An 11604-nucleotide genomic window follows, 5' to 3' on the forward strand; every position below is an offset into this window, starting at 1 on the left:
ATGGGGAGAAGGGAATGTTAGAGGCCTTTTTAAGTCTATTGCTGCAAAAGGAAACTTCTTTCAAGTCTTGAGATGGATTGCCATTCTAACCCTTCTAATTCCTTTTGAATCCAACTTAGAAATGCTACAAGGGCTGAGTTGAATGAATTGGTCTGTCAAGAAGAGGCTTATTGGCATCAACAAGCTAAAGTATCCTGGTTACAATCTTGTGATTGTAATACCAAATTTTTTCATGTTATTGCCTCTCAAAGAAGATGCAGCAATGAGATTTTGAAGCTTGAAGATTCTAATGGGAATTGGGTTTCTTAACAATTTGATTTGGAAGTTGCTATAACTCAATATTTTTAGGATATTTTCACTTCAGTCTCTTCTAATTCTCTCCAACAAGTTATTCAACATGTAGAAAGGGTAGTCTCCCCCGAGATGAACAACATTCTTCTTAAATATTTTTATGATGATAAAGTAAAGACAGTGCTTTTTCAGATGCACCCTACCAAAGCTCTTGGTCCCGATAGTATGAATCCTCTCTTTTTCCAACACTATTGGCATATTGTCGGATCTGATGTTTCTAGAGCTGTTATTGACTGTCTTAATTTAGGGACTGTGTTAAGCAGTATTAGTCTCTCTCATATCACTCTTATTCCTAAAAAGAAAAATCCTGACTATATGCCTCAATTTTGACCTATTAGTTTATGTAATGTAATTTTCAAGATTGTTTCTAAGGTTTTGGCTAACAGACTTAAGAAAATTTTGGGGACGATTATCTTTGATTGTTAGAGCGCATTTGTGTTTGAGAGAGTGATCACAGATAATATTTTAATCTCCTTTGAAACCTTACATTACATGAAGACCAAAAGGTGGGGTAACACGTTCCACATGGCCCTTAAGCTTGATATGAGTAAAGCATATGACAGAGTGGAATGAGATTATCTTAAAGCTTTGATGCTGAATTTGGGGTTTCATCCTCGTTGGGTGGATCTAGTTATGATTGGGATCACTTTGGTCTCTTACTTTGTCTTAATGAATGTAGTTCCTTCTGGATACATCTTGCCTTCTAGAGGTATTCGACAAGGAGACCCTCTATCTCCTCATCTTTTCCTCTTATGCTACTCAAACCAACAAATTGCATGGAATCAGAATCTCTAGAGGGGCTCCCAAGATTACTCACTTGCTTTTTACTAACGACAGTCTTTTATTTTGCAATGCCTCCAATGAAAAATGTCAGACCATTAAGGAGATTATATATATGAGATGGCCTTTGGAAAAAAAGGTTAACTGTAATAAAACTTCCATATTTTTCAGCAAAAATACTCCTATGGAGAGTAGGGAGGATATTGAGTTTCTTTGAATGCCACTTCTTCAATACCTTTTGAGAAGTATCTTGGTCTTCCTCCTATCCTTGATAAGGGCAAGAAGCTAGCCTTTTCTGATATCAAACTCAAAGTTTAATCTAAACTCAGTGGTTGGAAAGGTAAATTGCTTTCGCAAGCAAGGAGAGAAGTATTGATTAAGTTTGTCGCTCAAGCAATTTCGGTTTATGCTATGAATTGTTTTCTTTTGCCCATTGGCTTCTGTAATGAACTCAACTCTATGATGGGGCAATTCTAGTGGGGCCAAAAGCATGTGGAAAAGAAATTACATTGGCTGAATTGGAAACACCTTTGTTTCTCTAAAAATGATGGTGGACTGGGTTTCCAAGATTTGAGAAGTTTTAATCTAGCTTTGCTTGCTAAACAAGGGTGGAGACTTTTACACTATCAAGATTCTTTGTTTTATAAAGTGTTTAAGTCCAAATATTTCCCAGATGGTTCTTTCTTGGAAGCTTCAATTCCATCTCATTCCTCGTATGCTTGGAGGAGTATCGCTCAAAGTCGTAATCTTTTGATTCAAGGAAGTCATTGGAGAATGGAGACTGGAACAATGATCAATATTTGGCAAGGTAAGTGGCTTCCTATGGCTTTCAATCAGAGAGTCATTTCTCCTCGAACCATTCTACCTTCAAAAGCTTGAGTTTTAAATCTTATGGATGCCTCTTCCTTTTAGCTGAGATGGAAAGTGACTCTTATTGATTCTATCTTTTATCCCTTTGAGGCTAAAATCACTAAATTTATCCCCTTGAATCTCATATTCCCCCCATATTCTCTAAATTGGATGAAAAATAAGACTTGGAAATTTCAAAATTCACAATGCCTATTTTCTTCAAAGAGAATTGGAGAAAGCCTCCACTAGAAACACAGCATTAACCTCAAACTCTAGTCGTGTGCATTCTTTTTGGAACAATATTTGGTCTTCGTTGATTCCCCCTAAGATCAAATATTTCATTTGGAGAGCTTGCACTAATAGTCTTCCTCTCCGCACCAAGCTATTTGGTAGACATATCTCCAATTCCTTCTCTTGTGTGCTCTATTTTGATGCAACTAAATCATGCAATCATCTTTTTAGGGAGTGTTCCTTTGCTCAAGCCGTTTGGTTTCAAGCTCCATTTTTGGAAATCTGTATGCATGTATGTATGTGTGTGTATATATATATAAAACAGAAGAAGTAAAAAAAAAAAAAAAAAAAAAAGGAAAGATATAGATGTACTCATTTCTTTTATTAGTTGTTCTTTGTTTGTTTTTTTTTTTTTTGGAGAACCATATATAGTTTTTTTTTTTTTTTTTTTGATATCTAACACATTTAGGGTGTGTTTGAATATCACTTATTTTGCTGAAACTAAAAAATTATTGTTGAAAGTATAATAGATAAAAGTAAAAGTTAGTTGAAATAATATAGTGGGGCCCATGAATAGTGCAAAAAAGTGCAGTAGGGCCATAAATAATACCAAAAAGTGTAGTGAGGCCATGAATAGTAGTAAAAATAAGCTGAATAGTGAAATAATTTTAATTTTTCATTCTTACCTAAACGCATGCTAAGATCACTCCCAAAAATTATTCCCTATATGTCCAAAGATGAAATGAAAAATTTTCAATGTTTCTAATGCCTATAATTCAAATCTTATAGTATTTTTAATTTCTAGAAGTGGCTAAATCAATGTTACTCTTGTGTTTTGCGGATTTTTGATATGCTTTGCACATCACATGTAAAGACTTTCTATTTATTTATATTAGATATATATAGATGCAGATATACTAATTTTCTTTGATTAGTTTCTCTAAAAAAAACAAGAAAATTCATTGATTAGTTGTTCTTTGATTTTTCTTTTTTGGAAAATCACAAAGATTTTTTGACAAACAAGAGTATCCAGACCTTCTTTCACACGCACTAGGTTATTACAGAGAGAAATCTCATGAGGGTGACCCCAAGATGTTGGAGAAATATTTCGAACCCGGGATCTCATGAGGTCTTAGAAACTATTAAGCCAACTCTCTAGAATTGGAGAATCATAGTTGGTCTTTTATATTTAACACATTAAAATCACTACCACAAATCATTGCCTATTGTTTCCAAAGATCAAATGAAATTATGAAAAATATTCAATGTTTCTAGTGCCTATAATTAAAAAAATCTTATAGTAATTTCCTTTTGCTGTCAATTTAATTTCTAATTTGCGAGAGATCATGAGCTGAGCTTTCTAGAAGTGGCTAAATCAAAGATACTCTTGTATTTTGTGGATTGTTTACATGTTTTTCACATCAGATGTATGGGCAGGTATATGGGTAGGATTAAGTGTATGTGTTATGAAAATCAAATTTGTTCACATGGATATGACAACCATTGGGTAGTATAAGTTTGTAGGGAAGCAAACATTTCATTTTGCATTAATTTGGAGGTCGATTTCTCTGCAATTTTGACTCCATTAAGTATGAGCCCTGGTCTTCCATTTTATTTTGCATTAATTTGGAGGTCGATTTCTCTGCAATTTTGACTCCATTAAGTATGAGCCCTGGTCTTCTTAAAAAAAAGAAAAAAAAATTGAAAAGAAGTATATGCCTTGTAGTTATTAAACTCATTTTTGGAATTTTTTTTTTTTTTTAATCTGTATAGAATATTGGAAGAATGAACAAGGTTTCTTTGAATAAAAATCCTTCAAACTCCTTATGTATCTCTTTTTTTATTGAATGTGAATGTTAAAAATTTAACTATTGGATTGCATGTTCTTTATTTTCTTAACACACATGTCAAGTTTTATTAAAATCATATGTTATTTACCATTCGATCAATAATAAAAATATACAATCTAACGGTTAAATATTTAAAATTCATATATAATAAAAAGATATAACAAAGGTTTGAAAGGTTTCTCTGTAAATTAGTTTGGAGAAAAACATTTTCATTCCTACTAAAGGAGTCTTCCTTTCTCTCATAAGAAATGAACAATTTTTTAGAATATTACGTAGTAACACATGCGTAAGAAAGGGTACAGAGATTTAATAAAAAAATTTATGACGGGGTGATATATCTCACAAGATAAAAAGAATTGCAAATAATTTGAAATTATCAACTTTAACCCAATTTGTTATTTGTGGCCCAAATCTTTCTATTTTATTGTGATCTTTATAATTTATATGGTTGTGAAGGTGGGAATCCCTGTTATAAATCAATACCAGTAATGGAGGTGAACTTTGTTTGAATCTTCCTCCCACATATTGTTAAAAAAAAAAAAATATATATATATATATATAATAATAATAATAATAAAAAACCCTTTTTTTTTCCTTGCCTCCGGCTAAAGGAGAAAGCAAACATAGTACAACTGTTTTTAGAGGGAATAAATAGCGATGCATGAGAAACAGTTACGAAGGTTTTTTCAAAAACAGTTGTAAAGGTCATGTTTTCCGCGATACCTTACCTGTGGGAGTTAATGACAGTTGCACATGTGATAGTGTTAGGAGAGCACTACTTTTCGAGTTCAAATCTTCTGTCTCACTTTTTCTGCTCCACTCTATACTCCACTAATAAAAACATGCCACGTATTCACCTAATTAATTAAATACTATCATTATTGACTTATTAATACTACCGTTATTAATTAATAGTAGTATTTAATTAATTAAGTGAACACGTGATAAGTTTTTATTGGTGGAGTATAGAATGGGACAGGAAAAGTGGGACAGAAGATTTGGACTCCTACTTTTCAAACTTAATTAAAAAACCTTTCAGTTTTTTTTTTTTCAAATTAAAATTTTTGTTTTATTATTATTTTTTATTCAAAGTTAGTGATTATCCTATATTGATTGTGTGTATCTAGTGTCCGCTGTTTATAATCTCTGTCTACAACTACAAAAGTTAGGTCATTTTGGAATTGTACTCTGGTTAAATAATGTAGGCTAAAATGCAAAATTAACCATCTCTATTTGTTTTGATGTAAAATATTCACATTTTACCATGTTTGTTTTGTAGTAAAATAATTAGTCAAACATAAAATATTTTCAATCAAAGGAAAAATCAAAAGCAAAAACTGTAAAATATTTTACACTTAAAAAATCGGTAAAACATTTTACAATTTCTTTCTTCTCTATCACTCTTGACACTTTATCAGCTTCTGCTCTCTTAACTTTCTCAGTTCTTCCTCTCTCCATCTCTCAACTCTCTCACTCACAAGTCACAATACTATCATTATTGACTTATTAATACTACCGTTATTAATTAATAGTAGTATTTAATTAATTAAGTGAACACGTGATAAGTTTTTATTGGTGGAGTATAGAATGGGACAGGAAAAGTGGGACAGAAGATTTGGACTCCTACTTTTCAAACTTAATTAAAAAACCTTTCAGTTTTTTTTTTTTCAAATTAAAATTTTTGTTTTATTATTATTTTTTATTCAAAGTTAGTGATTATCCTATATTGATTGTGTGTATCTAGTGTCCGCTGTTTATAATCTCTGTCTACAACTACAAAAGTTAGGTCATTTTGGAATTGTACTCTGGTTAAATAATGTAGGCTAAAATGCAAAATTAACCATCTCTATTTGTTTTGATGTAAAATATTCACATTTTACCATGTTTGTTTTGTAGTAAAATAATTAGTCAAACATAAAATATTTTCAATCAAAGGAAAAATCAAAAGCAAAAACTGTAAAATATTTTACACTTAAAAAATCGGTAAAACATTTTACAATTTCTTTCTTCTCTATCACTCTTGACACTTTATCAGCTTCTGCTCTCTTAACTTTCTCAGTTCTTCCTCTCTCCATCTCTCAACTCTCTCACTCACAAGTCACAAGGCCACAACCCTCTCATCTCCACCCATCTTGGGCTCACACCATTGCCTACCCACTGACCGACCACAACTGCCATCATTGGCACTACCAACCTCATCATATTTCTTCTGCACAAATCCTTCTTCTCTTCTCTCTTGCACTGCCTTGGATCTGATGACGATCTTAAGTTTTTGGTGGCTACTCGATCTTGCCTCCGCTGGGCTTAGATTTTCAGAATATGTTCTTTGTTTCTTGGGTTTTCGATCTGAGTTCGTGGAGGTTTTTCTTGGTTGATGGTGGTTGTCTTTTGGCTGGTTTTTCCAATCCTTTTTTTTTTTTTTTTTGGTTTTTCCGATCTGGATTTTTGGTTGATGGTGGTTGTCATTTGAGTGGCCAGTGGTGGTTTGTTGGTTGGTGACAGTTTTTTGAATGATTGGTGGTGTTTTGGTGACTATTTTTCCTTCCAATGTGGAGCTTTGGGGGGTGGGTGGTGGTGGTCTTTACACTGGTTTTTCTTTGTTGAAGGTCTATACACACTGCACAAGTTTGTGCACCAGTTTTTTTTTGTTGAAGGTCTGTGCACACTGCATAAGTTTGTGCACCAATTTTTTTTTTGGTGAAGGTCTGTGCACCAGTTGAGTTTTGAGAAATATGAAAAGAAAAATATTTTACAGTGAAACATACAATTGAAAAATAATTTTCACTGTATTTTCATGTTTACAATCAAACACGGTAAAATGAAAATATTTTACATTTGCAAATATTTTATTTCGAAACAAACGGAGTGTTAAGTTTCACATTTTGTCATTTTAGTCCTCTAAGTTTCAGTTTTGTCATTTCAGTTTTCTAAGTTTCAAATTTTGTCAATTCCGTCCTCCGTTACCTTTATGTTAGGTGCTACCGTTTATTAACCAAAACAACACCATTTTGGAGGATTCTTTTTTTAATTTAATTTTACTAAAAAATGTTAATTAAAGAAAAAAAAAAACTAAGGAATGTGTGAAGGAAAATGCCCCAAGTACATCACCGGCACAATCCTAGGCTTGAACGACAAAGCACATGTGGCAATTTCTGGCAATGGAAAGGCGACTGTGGTAACAAAATCGAGGGATATTGACACCAGCGATTTCTCAAGCTTGAAGAACTGTCATGCCCTTTGGGACTTTCACCAAGCACCCATCAATGAACACTTCGATCATTGAAAGTAACTCGAGAAAATTACACTCAGACACCGCAACCACTCAATCAAAGCAACTGTAATAATATAATGTACTATACTAAACTAGTTGAACAAAACCCAAATGGCAAAAGACTGATTGATGAAAAAGAAAAAAAGCCCCTTTGGCATTTGGTGAATAATGATTTGAGCTGAAACTATCTATGTTAACCCAAAGGGTTTCTTGAGAAACGAAAAGAGTGAAGTGCAATCAAAAACTCTGTGTTGCCTTCTTCTGAGCCAATATAGGATCATCACCTCCTCCTTCTTATAAGCAAATCCCAACAACAAAATCATCCCTTACAAATAGAAGATCACAAACTCTACAAAACAGAACCCAGAAATCCTAAATCTTCGAAACAAAATAGAAAAAACAACAACAAAGAAACAAAACAAAATAAAAATCACATTCCTCTGTGTTCCTGGTTGGTGAAATGGACTTGGGCTCTAACCACTAGGGGCAAAGGCGACGGAGGAAGGGGATCTGGAGTCGGGTCGGGTTGTGGCTGGGATTGTGCCGATGATGTCCCAAGGGCATTCTCCTTCATGATGTTGTTCCCTACTTCCCTTAGTTGTTTTTTTTTTTTTTTTTTTTGTTGGTGGGTAATTAACGTTTTTTAGTAAAATTAAATTAAAAAATAAAAAATCATCCAAAATGGCAGCACCTAACAGAAAGGTAATGGAGGATGAAATTGATAAAATTTAAAATTTAGAGGACTGAAATAACAAAAGTGAAATTTAAAAGACTAAAATGACAAAATGTGAAACTTAGAGGGTCATTTTTGCATTTTAGCCAATAATGTATTATAAACCCGGTTTATAATACTAATATTACTATTTTCGTGTGTATTCTAATAAGTATTACTGTTTCCTAAAAAAAAAAAAGTTAGTGGTTATTAGAGCACTCGCGTCAATTATGTATGTGAGTTCCATTTAGTTCAACTGATAAAGTTTCTTATGGTTGAATAAGAGATTTGTTTTTCAATCCTTACCTACCCCAAAAACCGATTGCCAATTGATGTTTTGGTTTAATAATAAAGAGTTATCATCAAAAGCGGATGCTATAAGTTAAAACTCTAAAAAAAAAAAAAAAAAACATCAACTATATATGTATAATAGTATAATAGTTAAATTTTGTACATCCAACCTTTCAAATCACCCACATCAAGTTATGTGAACTCGTATAAATTTTGATTGTTGCTACAATAATTTTGTAAATAATATAATATTTCTATTTACAGGCAAATTTATTTTTTAATATTACAGGTAATATGATGTAAGTGTTTTTGAAAAGTGATTATCTGAAATCGATAAAAGTATGTTTTTAGGTTGAAATAGACATGAATTTTTGAACAAGTTAATACAAATCCTCTTATGATATTCTTTTTATTAATAAAAAAGTGTACAAAAGGTGACTAGAATGAGTCATGGCTATTGTCTCAACTCCAAACATTCTTGTAAAAAAAAAAACTCCAAACATTAAGGCCTGTTTGGTAAGAGTATTTAAATATAGTTTTTTGTTTTGCAATTTATGAAATGGAGGGTTTCACACTTGAATTTTTTGTTTGGCTAATGGTATGTTTAGTAACTGCTTTTTTCCATTATTTTATGTTTCCAAAATCAATTTTATATTTTTGAGACTTAAAAACTCGTTTGGCAACCTAAAATGGACAGAAAAAAAAAAATTGTTTTCAAAACTCAATTTGTGAATGAAATTGAAAACAAGCAATTAATTTTCAAAAGTTAATGAAAACACACATTTAATTTAATGAATTTGTATCATTTAATGAGTTAATATTAAAGTTTAAATTCTAATAACAACATATTTTAGCATTTTCTATTTTTTTTCTTCAAAAAACTATTTTTTTAATTTCAACTAACCAAACATGTTTTTTATTTCAAAAATATAAGAAAATTGTTTTTTCTTTATATTCCCAAAAAAAAGTTTTTGAAAATATAAAACAAAAAATGTTATCAAACATAACCTAATATTTTCTAAATATAGTTTTCAAAAAATTGTATCCTATTTTCCTGATTTAGAATAGGATTTTGAAAATGGTTAAGTGGTGTTTTCAAGATACATATTTGTCCAAACTCTTTTATCTCTTAGATTAAGGAGTTTATCTTTATCACAAAAAGAATTCCCACATTTCAAATTTGAAACTTATCATTAAAAAAAAAAAAAACATGACAAGCTTTATTCCCTTATCATTATCTACAAAAAAAGTAATTTATAGATTTTACACGTTACTTTTTGTAAATATATATTTTTTTAAAATCTCAAAAGTAGATATGGTCTCCTAGACAAATTTTTTTTTTTTTAGTATTTTGAAAATTATTTTTATATTTTTTTAAAAACAAAAACAAAAATCCCCCACCAATCACACCCTTAAAGTTTGGGAACGTGGGGTGCAGGTAATGGTTATTATTATTATTATTATTTTATGAAAAAAAAAAAGGTAATGGTTATTATATCATCTTCATTATACATAAAATGCATTGAAAGAATAATTTTATTTGAAGGCTTGCGAAAAAGGTGAACAGAAATCTGTTCAAATTCAAAAGGGAGTAAAGAATCATTCATTTCAGACTGATTAGATATTTTTGGACACTATAACAGTAAATATTCAATACGACTGAAAAAAAGAAAAAAAGAAAAGAAAGTAGATGATGAAAAATGGTCAAATTAAGTAGTGGCCATCATGCTATCTCTCGAGTCTGCCTATAATGGATATGCTAGCTTGGATCCGTTATGCTAAAAGGCAATAACTATTAAGATTTAAGCATACCACCCCATAACAAAAAGCTATTAGCATAATCATTTTCAGTAATCGAGTACAAACTGTTCGTGTTGGGCAAATGAGATTTACATGTTTAAATCCCCTTCTCCCAAAATTATCGAATTATATAAAAATAAAATTAAAAAAATCTGCAACAGTTTTTGGTCGCATTGATATGCTTAAAAAAAAAATATTTAACGCATTGATCAATTAAACATAATAAAAATGAATTACTATACATGGATTCAATAAAAAAAAAATACTATACATGGACACGGTTGTAACGGTTTTGAAAACGCGATTGAAATCAATGAAATATCGAATCATCCATGCATTTAATCTGCAATTGGCACCAGGTAAATTTCCTTCTTCTTTTTTTCATAATTTTTTTTTATAAGTTGGTGACATTAATCACAACCTGACACCAACTTATGAAAAAACTACTTTCTAAAAAAAACAATTATGAAAAAAATTACTAAATAAGTTATCTCTAGCAGTTACAAAAAAAAAAAAAAGTGATTTTTTTTTTGTCACAAAATTTAATATTACAAATTTTATTTAGATTTTTTTTACCAGAATTTATTTTAATGGAATAGGATTTAAATTTGATTATACTTTAATTTATACATAATATAAGTAATTAATTAATTTTTGTCAAAGTACACTATTAATTCTCCAAAAAAAAAAAAAAAAAGTTTTTAAAGTTTAGTCCATGATCCAAAATTGTTCATGGGCTAAATTTCAGGAACTAACAGAATATTTAAGCCTAATTGTTTTTTATACACTTAAAGTGGGGTGAGGATGAGGATATCCGTACTAAAAAATAAAAATATTGGATAATGAGGATATCTCTATTTAAGCAAAACCGTGGATGTTGGAAAACAAGGTTTATTAGCAAAATGATATGTAATATTTTTGTTAAGTAATTTACAAAAAGAAATAAGTTGATGCGGATATCTTTAGCCTGTTACTCCTTTTTTTAGCAAGAGAAGTACCCAAACCAGTTATCATATTACTTGTTATATTTCATTAATCATTTTTTTTTTTTAGAGAGTTCTTTAATCATTATGACAGTGAAGTAGTAGAACAATTGATGTGAGAGAGAGAGAGAGAGAGAGAGAGAGAGAGAGAGGTCCAAGTCCAAGCCCTGTCTTTTTCCCCCAAGATTCCTTCCCTTCCAATTTAATATGCTAAGCACAAGCACTTTCAGGCAAGATATAAATAATAGTAATCATATAAATTAATGATATCAATTCCTTAAAAAAAAAAAAAAAAATTAATGATATCAATTCAAAACGCAGGCCAATAGCCAATCAGATCTTGAATCTAAAACCTCTATTCAATTCTACCCTAAGAGGCCTTTCGGGTCGGATCTTACCCTGACAGTCTGTCTGACTGTATACCCCCCTAGCCTACTGGACCAGTAATAATACTATTTCTTTTTCTTTTCTTTTTTAAACCTCAGG

Source organism: Quercus lobata, chromosome 6 (assembly GCF_001633185.2).
Source record: "Quercus lobata isolate SW786 chromosome 6, ValleyOak3.0 Primary Assembly, whole genome shotgun sequence".
Classification (NCBI taxonomy): domain Eukaryota; kingdom Viridiplantae; phylum Streptophyta; class Magnoliopsida; order Fagales; family Fagaceae; genus Quercus; species Quercus lobata.